Raw genomic sequence first — 12972 nt, 5'->3', positions numbered from 1 at the left:
CAGGCTCCCCTTACAGAACTTTTTATATCTACCCACAAATTTGCTATTTCCATTCCCTTAATTTATGTTCATCTGAGTTTTCATTTGATATCATCTTTCTTCCATCTGAAGAACCTCCTCTAGCATTTCTTACAAGTGATAAAATTTTTCAGCTTTTATTAGTCTTAAAATATCTTTTTTTTGGTCTTCATTTTTACATCCACTGAAAATACCATTCTAGGCTGACTTTTTTTTTTTCATTTAGTACTTTAAAGGCGTGTCATTCCATTGTCTTCTGTCTTGCACAGTTTCTGATGAGAACTTAATGCTTAAACTTACCTTTGCTTCAGTCTATGTCATATATCTTTCTCTCTGTCATCTTTCCAGATTTATTTTTTTATCATTGGTGTTTAGCAATTTGGTTATACTTCTAGGTGTAATTTTCTTTGTGTTTATCCTACATGAGGCTCATCAAATTGTTTGGATCTGGGTATTGATATTTTTTCATTAAATCTGATGAAATTTTTTGTCATAATTTCTGCAAATATTCTTTTCTGCTCCCCTTGTTTTCCAGTACTCCAGGTTACACGTGTGGTAGAATGCTTGATATCATCCAACAGGTCACTGAGGCTTGCTAATTTCCCCTCCAGCTTCCTTTTCTTTTTGTGCTTCGGTTTACTTTCTTATTTCTGCATCTTCAAGTTCACTGATCTTTTCAACTTCATCATCTACTTTTCTGTTAAGGTCATATAATGGTATTTTTTATTTCGTTTTTATGGTCTCTCTTTCTTTCTTCATTGGATTTATGGTTTTCTTGAAATATTTGAACTTAGATGTTTGAAGTCTTTACCTATTGATTGCATAATTTCTGTCATTTCTGGGTCTCTTTTTATTTTATTTATTTATTTAATTTAAAANCGAACCCACGAACCGTGAGATCATGACCCAAGCGAAAGTCGGACGCTTAACCGACTAAGCCACCCAGGCGCCCCGAGCATAGCTTTTTAAAGGTATCTAATGAATGCTCTGAATATTTGACACAGTCTGTCCAGTCTGACTGGTTGGAACTCTAATTTCTTTCTTCCTTGTGTGAGTTCCAGTAAGGATTCACTTTATAATTCCCCAGCAGTTGTTCTTTACCTGGTAGTGGACTTCTGGTCAGTTTCAAGAAGTCTCCTTTGTCATGCCATACACGTAGCCTACCTTTCAGCCAAAGACAGACCACTATGCAAATTTGTGGTGCTCTTCCTTTGCATAGCTCTCTTCTCTCTGGGACTTTCTCACAGAATCCATCCTCCTCACCCTCCCCCAAATCTAATCTCTGTCTCCTCAGCTTAATGAAACCCCTGTACTCTGCTTGGATTTCCCATCCTTGTGCTATAATCTGAAGAGTACTGATGGGCAGGTAGTTAGGATGATTGGAAGGTGCATACAATTTGTCTTCTTTCTTTTTCTCTCAGGGATTACAATCCTATGCTGTTTTTGCCCAATATCTTAAAACAATTGTTTCATATATTTTGTGCAATTTTCTAGGTGTGTGTGTGGTGGGAGGACTAGTCTGATACCAGTTACTTTGTCATAGTCAAAAATAAGAAGACAATTCAATTTTCACCTGATATAGAATTCTAGGTTGACATTGTTTTCTTTTAGTACTTCAAAGATGTTATTCCACTTTCTTCTGAATTATATTGTCATCTTTGTGCCCATATATGCAGTGTATCTTTATCAGAATGAAAAGTAAAACAACCAGATACAATTTATTCTTGTTATTAAAAAAAATGCTCAAGGTGATATAAGGGAAATGGATATAGCCATATTTCTGGTGTATAAATTGTCAAAGTGTTCTTATGGAGACAGATTGAACCTAAGATGCTAATCATTAGCATATTTTTCCTGTAAGGACTCCTGATTGGCTGAGTCGGTTAAGCCTGTAAGGGCACCTTGGCTGGCTCAGTCAGTTAAGCATCAGACTGTTGGTTTTGGCTCAGATCATGATCTCAGGGTTTGTGAGATCCAGCCCTGCCTCCAGCTCCACCTGCTTGAGATTCTCTCTTCCTCCCTCTATCCCCCTCCCCTGCTCTCTCATGCTGTCTCTCTCTCTCTCTCTCAAATGAATAAATAAATAATAAATAAATATAAAATAATGAATATTACAATTAAAAATGCTAAAATATTTTTCTAGGTGTATAGAATAAATAGAGAAAAGCTTTTATTTTTTTAAAGTTTGTTAATTAATTAATTAATTTAGAGACAGAGAGAGAACGAGTGGAAGAGAGGCAGAGAGAGAGAGAGGGAGAGAGAGAATCCCAAGCAGGCTCCAAGTAACCGAGAGATCATGACCTGAGCCAAAATCAGAGTTGGATGCTTAACCATCTGAGCCACCTAGGCTCCCCAAAGAGCTTTTTAACTTGAAAGAAATCAGAGTCCACTCCCAAACACATCTGCAATTGAAAATGTCACACCAGGACCCCCAAACTAAGCCCTTCAACCCCAGTAACCCCCCCAGCCCCATCTTCTTTGCCGTGGACATTGGAGGGGAGCAAATTGGTTGAACTGTCTTAGAATTGTTTGCAGATGTTGTACCCAAAACTACAGAAGAAAAAGGCATGGGCCTACCCCTGGGAAACCTCTACATTTCAAAGGGTGCCCTTTCCATAAAATTATTAAGAAATTTATGATTCAAGGTGGAGACTTCCCATAATGAAATGGGACAGGTAGAGAAAGTATTGATGGTGAAAAATGTGAAGACAAAAATTTCTCTTATTGAGCATGACAAACGCGGGCTGCAATACAAATGGTTTCGTTCTTAATCACAACAGTTCCCACTCCTCATTTGTATGGGAAACATGTGGTATTTGGCCAAGCAATTAAAGGACTGGATGTGGCAAGGATATTGGAAAATGTAGAAGTGAAAGGTGAAAACCTTGCCAAATTGTGCATTATTGCAGAATGCAGAGAATTGAAGGAAGGGGATGATATTCCCAAAAGATGGTTCTGGTAACAGTCATCCAGATTTCTCTGAGGATGCAGATAATATAGATTTAGAAGATGTAGATAAAATTTTGCTAATAACAGAAGACTTAAAAAACATTGGAAATACTTTTTTTTCCAAATCCAGAAGTGGGAAATGGTTGTTAAAAATATACAAAAGTGAGGGGCGCTTGGGTGGCTTAGTCGGTTAAGCGTCTGACTTTCGCTTAGGTCATGATCTTGCGGTTCGTGGGTTCGAGCCCCGCATCGGGCTCTGTGCTGACTGCCAGCTCAGAGCCTGGAGCCTGTTTCAGAGTCTGTGTCTTCCTCTCTCTCTGACCCTCCCCTGCTCATGCTGTCTCTCTCTCTCCTAGAAATAAATAAAAATATTAAAAAAATATATATATACAAAAGTGTTTTTTTTTTTAATGTTTATTTATTTATTTTGAAAGAGAACAAGCAGAGGAGGGTGCAGAGAACAAGACAGTGAGGGAGAGAGAGAGAATCCCAAGCCGGCTCTGCGCTGATAGCATGTGGGGCTCAATCCCGTGAACTCTGAGATCATGACCTGAACTGAAATCAAGACTCAGTTGTTCAATCGACTGAGCCACCCAGGCGCCCCCCAAATTGTACAAAAGTTTTAAGGTAAGTGGAAGGTTCAAATGCTGGCATTGAGGAAGCAGATAGAAGCTGCAACCTATAGCTTTAAGCTGCGTGCTGAATATTGATGCTTATAAACTGAAGATGCCAAATTGGCAGGGAGAAATTGACAGTGATTTGGAAGCTCTTGAAATAGACCCATTAAATACCAAAGCATTGTATCATGAGCTCAAGGACGGCAAGGATTAAAGGAATATGATTGAGCATTGGCTGATCTTAAGAAAGCTTAGGGGATAGCACTGGAAGATAAAGCTATCCAGGAGAATTGTTGAAAGTCAAACAAAAGAGGGGCACCTGGGTGGTTCAGTTGGTAAAGCGTCTGACTTCAGCTCAGGTCATGATCTCATCGTCTGTGGGTTCGAGCCCCTCATCGGGCTCTGTGCTGACAGCTCAGAGCCTGGAGCCTGTTTCAGATTTTGTCTCTCTCTCTCTACTCCTCCCCAGCTGTGCTCTGTCTCTCTCTGTCTCAAAAATAAATAAACGTTAAAAAAATAATAAAAAAAGTCAAAGATAGACTTTTGACTTTTAGAAAGGCACAGAAAGATAAAGAGAAGGCAGCATATGCAAAAATGCTTGCCTAATAAAGATTTCAGTTTTACTTTATGCATTGATTGTATAAAGGCAAAAGGAAAAATTTAAAGTTATTGTCTGTAATATACAATAGATATCTGTAATGTGTGTAATATATGTAATATATGACCCTTGATGTGTCTCCTTTGATACTTCAGTTTCCCATTATTTACAGTTTAGGAATACTGAAAATGGTTCACTTTTTAAAAAATGTTTATTTATTTTTGAGAGAGAGAGAGACAGAGTGCAAGTGATGGAGGGGCAGAGCGAGAGGGAGACAAAGAATCTGAAGCAGGCTCCAGGCTCTGAGCTGTCAGCACAGAGCCCCACACAGGGCTCAAACTCATGAATGTAAGATCATGACCTGAGCTGAAGTCAGATGCTAAGCGACTGAGCCACCCAGGTGTCCCCAAAAATGATTCACTCTTTTTTTTTTAATTTGTTTAAGTGTTTATTTATTTTTGAGAGAGAGATAGAAACAGCATGAGCAGGGGAGGGTCAGAGAGAGAAGGAGACACAGAATCCAAAGACAGGCTCCAGGCTCTGAGCTAGCTGTCAGCACAGAGCCCAACATGGGGCTCGAACCCACTAACCGTGAGATCATGACCTGAGCCACCCAGGCTCAGTGAAGTGAGATGCTTAACTGACTGAGCCACCCAGGCACCCCAAAAATAATTCACTCTTAATAAAACAGTGTTACAGGGCACCTGGCTGGAGCCTGCTTCAGATTCTATGTGTCTCCCCCTCTTTCTGCCCCCCCCCACTCTCACTCAGTGTCTCTCTCTCTCTCTCTCAAAAATAAATAAACTTTAAAAAAAGTATTAGAAAAAAAACAGTGTTACAATGACAACAACAAAACAAAAAACCAAAGCCCAAATAAAAAAGCCCAAACCAAAGGAAAAAGAAATGATGCTGATTATATTTATATAAAATACAAAATAAATAAGACTAATTATTACTGTTAGAAGTTAAGATGGTGAAAAGGAGTACTTGGGTGGTTCAGTCTATTAAGTGTCCGACTCTTGGTTTTGGCTGAGATCATGATCTCAAGGTTTGTGAGTTTGAGCACTGAGTCAGGCTGTGTGCTGGTGGCGTACAGCCTGCTTGGGATTCTTTCTTTCTCCCTCTTTTTCTGTCCCCCTCCCACAATCTCTCTCTCTCTCTCTCTCTCTCTCTCTCTCTCAAAATACATGAACTTAAAAAAGAAAAGAAGTTAGGATGGTGGTTACATATGGGGGCAGTTGCTGAAGGGGACACAAAGGAAACTTTTGGGATGTTTGATATATTTTTGTATTTATAAAAATATAATATCTATATTTTAATTGAGGATTTTGTAATTATATCACAAAACAAACAAAGAAAAACTTGGTCACTTTTAGAGGTTTTCTAGGTTACTAACTAAATATTCCTAAAAATGTGTAAATAAAAGAAAGAATCAAACATATATCCTGACATGTAAAGGANCTGTGCTAACAGCTTGAGCCTAGAGCCTGCTTCAGATTCTGTGTCTCCTTCTCTCTCTTCCCTTCCCCCTCTCTTGCTCTGTCTGTCTCTCTCTCAAAAATTAAAAAAAAAAAATTAAAGAAAATATATTTTATTTACAAAGTGTGTATACAATCTTCCATGACATAAAATTCTAAACAGAGTAGATTTTAAAAGCAGCATAATGAAAAATATAAATATCCATTTTCTGTTCCTATGTATATCTTTTGTGCACTTATTGTCTTTTCCTAGGTTTGCATTTTTCTTTATTTTACAATCTGATTCATACTTCCAGTAAAAACATTTTAAATATCATAGATAGGTAAAAGCAAAAAGTAGAAATTCCCTTCTCTGCATCCTCCACAGATATTTGTAAATATCTTTCCACACTTTCAACCAGCTGGATATATTTTTGTTTTTTTTTGCACAGATGGTTTCACATTACACATGTTGTTCTGTAACTTACCTTTATAAAAAAATATATTTATTTACTTGGTGAGATGAGGCAGAGAGAGAGAGGGAGAGAGAGAGGGAGAGAAAGAATCCCAAGCAGTCTCCATGTTCAGTGTGGAGCCCAATGCAGGACTCAATCTCATACCTTGAGATCATGGCCATAAGATCGTGATCTGAGCCAAAATAGGAGTCTGATGCTCAACCTATTGAGCCACCCATGCAGTCCATGAAACTCACTTTTTTCACTGAATGCTGTAGTGAAAACCATTCATGATAGTACATTTAGAGCTACTTCATTCTTTTTAATGCTTTTACTTTATTCTTTTATATATCAATGTCTATTTAGCCAATTCCCTCATGATGGCTATTCAAGGTATTTCCAACATTTTATTAGTAAAAACAAGGCTGCAACAAACATATTGATAGGTTATTTAGACAAATGCCATTATTATATTTACTTACGTATCCCTACACCTCCTTTTATCTATTTATTTATTAAAAATTTTTTAAAATATGTATTTATTTTTGAGAGACAGACACACACAGAATCTGAAGCAGCTACAGGCTCCAAGCTGTCAGCACAGAGCCCAACGTCAGGCTCGAACTCACAAACTGCAAGATCATGACCTGAGCTGAAGTCGGACGCACAACCGACGGAGCCACCCAGGCGCCCCCCCTTCCCCACACCTTCTTTTAAAAATTAAATTTTGGGGGGGCACCTGGGTAGCTCAGTCAGTTGAGCGTCTGACTTCAGCTCAGGTCATGATCTCGAGGTTCATGAATTGGAGTCCTGACTCGAGCTCTGTGCTGACAGCTTGGAGCCTGGAGTCTGCTTCAGATTCTCTGTCTCTCTGTCTCTCTCTCTCAAATATAAAATAAAACATTAAGGGGCATCTGGGTGGCTCAATTGGTTGAGTGTCAGACTTCAGCTCAGGTCATGAACTCGCTGTTTATGAGTTTGAGCCCCATGTCAGGCTCTGTGCTAACAGCTCAGAGCCTGAAGCCTCACTCTCTCTCAGAGCCTCCCCAACTCGTGCTCTGTCTCTGTCTCTCTCAAACATAAATAAAACATTAAAATTTTTTAAAATGAGAAATAACATTAAATAAAACATTAAAAATTTTAAAATAAATAAAATAAAAAATTAAAAAATCAGATGTTTTTAATGAAAGTTGAAGTACTGAAAACGAGTAGTGGAATATGTGGATAATGTGTGAATTGGAAGGGAAAGAATAAAGGTTTTTGGGATCCTATTTTTATTAAGTAATATTCACATCAACAAAAACAACAGAAAGCCATGTAAAACTAACTCGATCATTTATTTATTAAAGTTTACTAATTTTTTTAATGTTTAATTTATTTCTGAGAGAGAGAGAGAGAGAGTGTGTGAGCAGGGGAGGGTCAGAGCGAGAGTGAGACACAGAATCCAAAACAAGCTCCAGGCTCTGAGCTGGATGTCCACACAGAGCCCGACGCGGGGCTCAAACCCACGAACCGTGAGATCATGACCTGAGCTGAAGTCGGATGCTTAACCGACTGAGCCACTCAGGCGCTCCAAAGTTTATTAATTTTTGAGAGACAGAGAGAACAAGCGGGGAAGGTACAGGGAGAGGGAGACTGAGGATCCCAAATGGGCTCCGCACTGACGGCAGAGAGCCTGATGCAGGGCTTGAACTCACAAACCGTGAGATGGTGACCTGAGCCGAAGTCAGACGCTTAACCAACTGAGGTACCCAGCCACTCTATAACTAACTCTTTTTAGGGGCTCAGTTAGTTGAGCGTCCGACTTCGGCTCAGGTCATGATCTCATGGTTCGGTTTGTGGCTTTGAGCCCCATGTCGGGCTCCGTGCTGACAGCTAGCTCAGAGCCTGGAGCCTGTTTCAGATTCTGTATCTCCCTCTCTCTCTGACCCTCCCCTGCTCACACTGTCTCTCTCTGTCTCTCAGAAATAAATAAAACATTAAAAAATTTTTTAAAAACTCTTTTTAAAGACTATGACTGAGTTGGCGAGATGGAGGATTATCTAGATTAAGGTTGCTTTCTTACTATGGAATTTCTCGAATTTCTCGATGTGTTAATTCCCTAAACACATCCCTTCTGTTCCAGGCTCAGAAACTGCCTGGCTTATTTCAGTTCACTTTTAACTTTCAAACCTGTTTGGCAGTAGATGATGTACATTTTTTAAGAAGTTTGTATCAAAAATAAATTTTTAAAGACTTTTTATTTTTTGTAATGTTTCTTTATATTTTTGAGAAAGAGAGAGAGAGTGCAAGCGGGAGAGGCACAGAGAGAGAGGGAGACAGAATCTGCAGCAGGCTCCGGGCTCTGAGCTGTCAGCACAGAACCCCACACAGGGCTCAAACTCACAAACTGTGAGATCATGACCTGACCCAGTGCCAGTTACTTAACCATCTGAGCCACCCAGACACCCCTCTTGTTTATTTTTTTTATTTTTTTTTAATGTTTTTNATTTTTTAAAAACAGTGTCCTCTACTTGTTTCATAGTATCATTTTTTATCTCCCCAAAGATATAAATTATATATATGTTTAAAAATCTTTTCCTGTTGCTTAGTCTCTTTGTTTTCTCCAAGCCCCACCCCTCCGTTTTTGTTTGTTTGTTTTAGTCTGAGTTTCCCTACTGGAAGCCTTTCTTGGATTAGCTTGTGAACTGTGACTGTTCGTTTATATGTGAGAGTGTGAAACTAAAAATACCGGTTAGAAGGTCTGTGTTTCAGACAGGTATGTAGATAGATGAGTTCCACTATGGGGTGAAGCAGGCAGTGAGTTGGATTTTTGTTGGGGGGTACCCAAGGATGAGTAGCTGTAAGTCTCTTTGGGGCTGTTCAGTCTCTCCAGAGAGGAACACTCCAGTTTTCTGCGTGGTGGGTGAAATTCTGGGTGCTAGCATCCTAGCGGCTGGGAAGGAAAAGTGGTCTCATTCTTTGGTTAGCAACTGTAGTAGGCACACACACACACACACACACACACACACACAAAGTACCGCCCGCCAAAGATATATTCGCTTTCTAACTCCCAGAACCCGTGAATATTACATAGCAAAAGAATAACTATTTCCTTGTATGGAAAGATGTGATTAAGTTAACGATCTAAAGAAGAGTTTATCCTGGGTTATCTGGGTGGATCCTAAATGTAATTCCTTATAGGAAAGAGGCAAGGAGAAGATTAGATGGAGGTCCACAAAGAGGAGGAGGCAATGTGAAGCTGGAGTCAGAAATTGGAGTGACGTGGCCGTAAGCCAAGGAACATCTAGAGCCACCAGAAGCTGGAAGAGGCAAGACACAGATTCTCCCCTAGGGGCTTTGGAGTATATGTGACTCAGCTGATACTTTGCTTTTGAACTTTTAGTCTCCAGACTGTAAGAGACTAAATCTCTATTGCTTTAATGCCACCAAATGTATGGTAATTTGATAGAGTAGCCACGGGAAAGTCACTAATACAGTGACTTTCATTTAAGCTCTTGTTTTCAGTCTGATTTCATGTCCTGGTCTCCCCTGGATCTTCTGGCTCAATTTCTCTGGAGAAGGAACATCATATTTCCTTCGGGGAAGTTATCTGAAGAAGTTACCTAGCGGGGGAAGCATGGGAATGGGGATCTCATATAAACTGTATAAACCGTCCCTTTCCCCTGTCATCTGAGGGACTTGTGCCTCCAGGTTCTGAGGCTTCTGGAATGAGGGGATGGGGTGGGGCTGTAAACTGGCTTGCTTCTTACTGGTTTCACCCACTATGGGCATTTAGGCTTCAACTTGCTCCAAACTGTGACGTTATCACTCCTCCATTTGATTTCCTTCTTCTGAAATGTGTTATCTCCCATCTACTGTTGACTTCTTTCCAATTCTCTTTGTTTTTGTGGGCTTATTTATTTTTTATTCTTTTACTAGTATTTTAGAGAAGAGAGTGTTCCATTTACATGTCTAACTGGACTTTTTTTTAACTTTTCAAACTTTTTAAAACGTTTACTTGGTCATAATGGCTTTTGGATTTTGCCTGATGCTTGGAAATAAACACCTTTTAAAAATATTTTTATGTAGGGTGCCTGGGTGGCTCAGTTGGCTAAGTGTCTGACTTCAGCTCAGATCATGATCTCACATGGGAAATATGGGAATGGGGATCTTATATAAGCTATATAAGATCATGCTCTGTCTCTCTCTTTCAAAAATAAAAACAATATATTTAAAATACTTTTATGGTTCATTAATTTACATTTCTTTTTTTTTTAATTTATTTAGTTATTTATTTTGAGAGAGAGAGGGAGAGAGAGAGAATCCCAAGCAGGCTCTATATTCGTAGCACAGAGCCCAATGCAGGGCTCAAAACTACCATGAGATCATGACCTGAGTTGAAACCAAAAGTCTGGTAGATTAACCAAGTGAGCCACTCAGAAACTCCCAATAATTTACATTTCAATCACTGTTTGGTCTGCAATTTATTTGAGTTCATTTAATGACATAAGATCTAGCTTTTCTTTCTTTCTTTTTTAAATTAAATTAAATTATTATTTTTTTTTGGTAATGTTTATTATTTTAAAGAGAGAGACAGAGACAGCGTGAGCAGGGGAGGGGCAGAGAGAGAGACACACACAGAATCTGAAGTAGGTTCCAGGCTCTGAGCTGTCAGCACAAAGCCTGACACAGGGCTTGAACCCACAAGCCGTGAGATTATGTCCTGAGCCAAAGTCTGATACTCAACTGATTGAGCCACACAGTCACCCTGTTTCTTTTAATGTGACAGAGAGAGTTCATGGGGGAGAGGAGCAGAGAGAGAGAGAGAGAGAGGGAGAGAGAAAGAGAGAGAAAGGGGGAGAGAGAGAGAGAGAGAGAGAGAGAGAGAGAGAATCGTAAGTAGGCTCCACACTTAGCACAGAGTTTAAAGCAGAGCTCCATCCCATGACCCCGGGATCATGACCTGAGCAGAAATCAAGAGTCAGATGCTCAACTGACTGAGCCAGCCAGGAGCCTTCACTCTTCTTTTTTAATGGCAAATAATTGCTCTAATTCTGTTCATTGAAAAATCCACTGTTTCCTCACTGACTTGAAATACCCTATTTATTATTATATATGCTAAATTTAAAAAAGTTGTTGCTTTGATTAGTGAGTAATATTATTTCTAACTTTGGAAAGGTTGTTTTATTTTTGTTCCCATGTATACACTAGTAATTTTTTTAATTAATAAACTTTATTTTTTACAGCAATTTTAGGTTCACAGAAAGATTAATCAGGTGCAGAGAGTTCCCATATACTCCCTGTCCCCGCGCATGAAAAACCTTCCCCACTATTATCCCACATTACATTTTTACTATATCTGTAGTTTTGCCTTTCCAGAATGTCGTATGTAACCTATGTAACCTGATAGGCTTTCACTTAGTAATATGCTAACATGGTTCCTCCATGTGTTTTCATGATTTGATAGCTCACTTTTTTTTCAGCACAGAATAATATTCCAGGGAGGCGTGAGTGGTTCAGTGAGTTAAGTGTCCAACTCTTGGTTTCAGCTGAGGTCGTGATCTTGTGGTTCCTGTGGTGGAGCCCTGTGTTGGGCTCTGCACATACATATTTAAGTTAGATTTCATGAGATTCTGCTTGTTTTAATCTTTTTTTTTTTTTTCGAGAGAGAGCACAAGAGAGGAAGTGATGGGGAGAGGGAGAGAATCTTTATTTTTTTAAGTTTATTTATTTGCTTTTGAGAGAAAGAGAATAAGCAGGGGAGGAGCAGAGAGAAGGAGAGAGAGAATCCCAGACAAGTTATGAGCTGTCAGCACGAAACCTGACACGGGGCTTAATCCCAGGAACCATGAGATCATGACCTGAGCCAAAATCAAGAGTTGGACACTTAACTGACTGAGACACCCAGGCACCCAGGAGAGAGAGAATCTTAAGCAGTCTCCATGCTCAGCTCGGAGCCTGACACAGGACTCAGCCTCACCACTGTGAGATCATGACCTGAGCCAAATTCAAGTCAGATGCTTAACAACCTGAGCCATCCAGGCGTCCCTCTTACTATGAGTTATTAAGAGTTCTTTGTATATTTTGGATACCAGTCCTTTATTAGATGTATCTTTTGCAAATATTTTCTTCCAGTCTGTGGCGGGTCTTCTCATTCTTTCTTTCTCACAGCACAAGTTTTTAATTTTACTGAAGTCCTGCTTATTAATTATTTCTTTCATGGATCATGGCTTTGGTATTGTCTCTGAAAAGTCTCTGACATGCTCAAGTTCATCTGAGTTTTCTCCTAGCAGTTTTTTTTTAAGTTTACTTATTTATTTTGAGAGAGAGAGAGCATGAGCAAGTACAAGCAGGGAGGAGCANACTGAGACACCCAGGCACCCAGGAGAGAGAGAATCTTAAGCAGTCTCCATGCTCAGCTCGGAGCCTGACACAGGACTCAGCCTCACCACTGTGAGATCATGACCTGAGCCAAATTCAAGTCAGATGCTTAACAACCTGAGCCATCCAGGCGTCCCTCTTACTATGAGTTATTAAGAGTTCTTTGTATATTTTGGATACCAGTCCTTTATTAGATGTATCTTTTGCAAATATTTTCTTCCAGTCTGTGGCGGGTCTTCTCATTCTTTCTTTCTCACAGCACAAGTTTTTAATTTTACTGAAGTCCTGCTTATTAATTATTTCTTTCATGGATCATGGCTTTGGTATTGTCTCTGAAAAGTCTCTGACATGCTCAAGGTCATCTGAGTTTTCTCCTAGCAGTTTTTTTTTTAAGTTTACTTATTTATTTTGAGAGAGAGAGAGCATGAGCAAGTACAAGCAGGGAGGAGCAGAGAGGGAGAGAAAGGATCCCAATCAGGCTCTGCACCACCAGCACGGAGCCTGATGAAGGGCTT

General features: G+C 39.5%; 1 pseudogene; it reads left to right on the top strand.

Moving 5' to 3' along the window:
- Positions 1–2432: 2432 nt before the first annotated feature.
- Positions 2433–3881, top strand: LOC144226113 (peptidyl-prolyl cis-trans isomerase D pseudogene; annotated as a pseudogene).
- Positions 3882–12972: the final 9091 nt, after the last annotated feature.

This window comes from Crocuta crocuta, unplaced genomic scaffold, assembly GCF_008692635.1.
Source record: "Crocuta crocuta isolate KB4526 unplaced genomic scaffold, BGI_CrCroc_1.0 scaffold549, whole genome shotgun sequence".
Taxonomy (NCBI): domain Eukaryota; kingdom Metazoa; phylum Chordata; class Mammalia; order Carnivora; family Hyaenidae; genus Crocuta; species Crocuta crocuta.
This window is presented reverse-complemented; position numbering and strand designations above follow the sequence as displayed.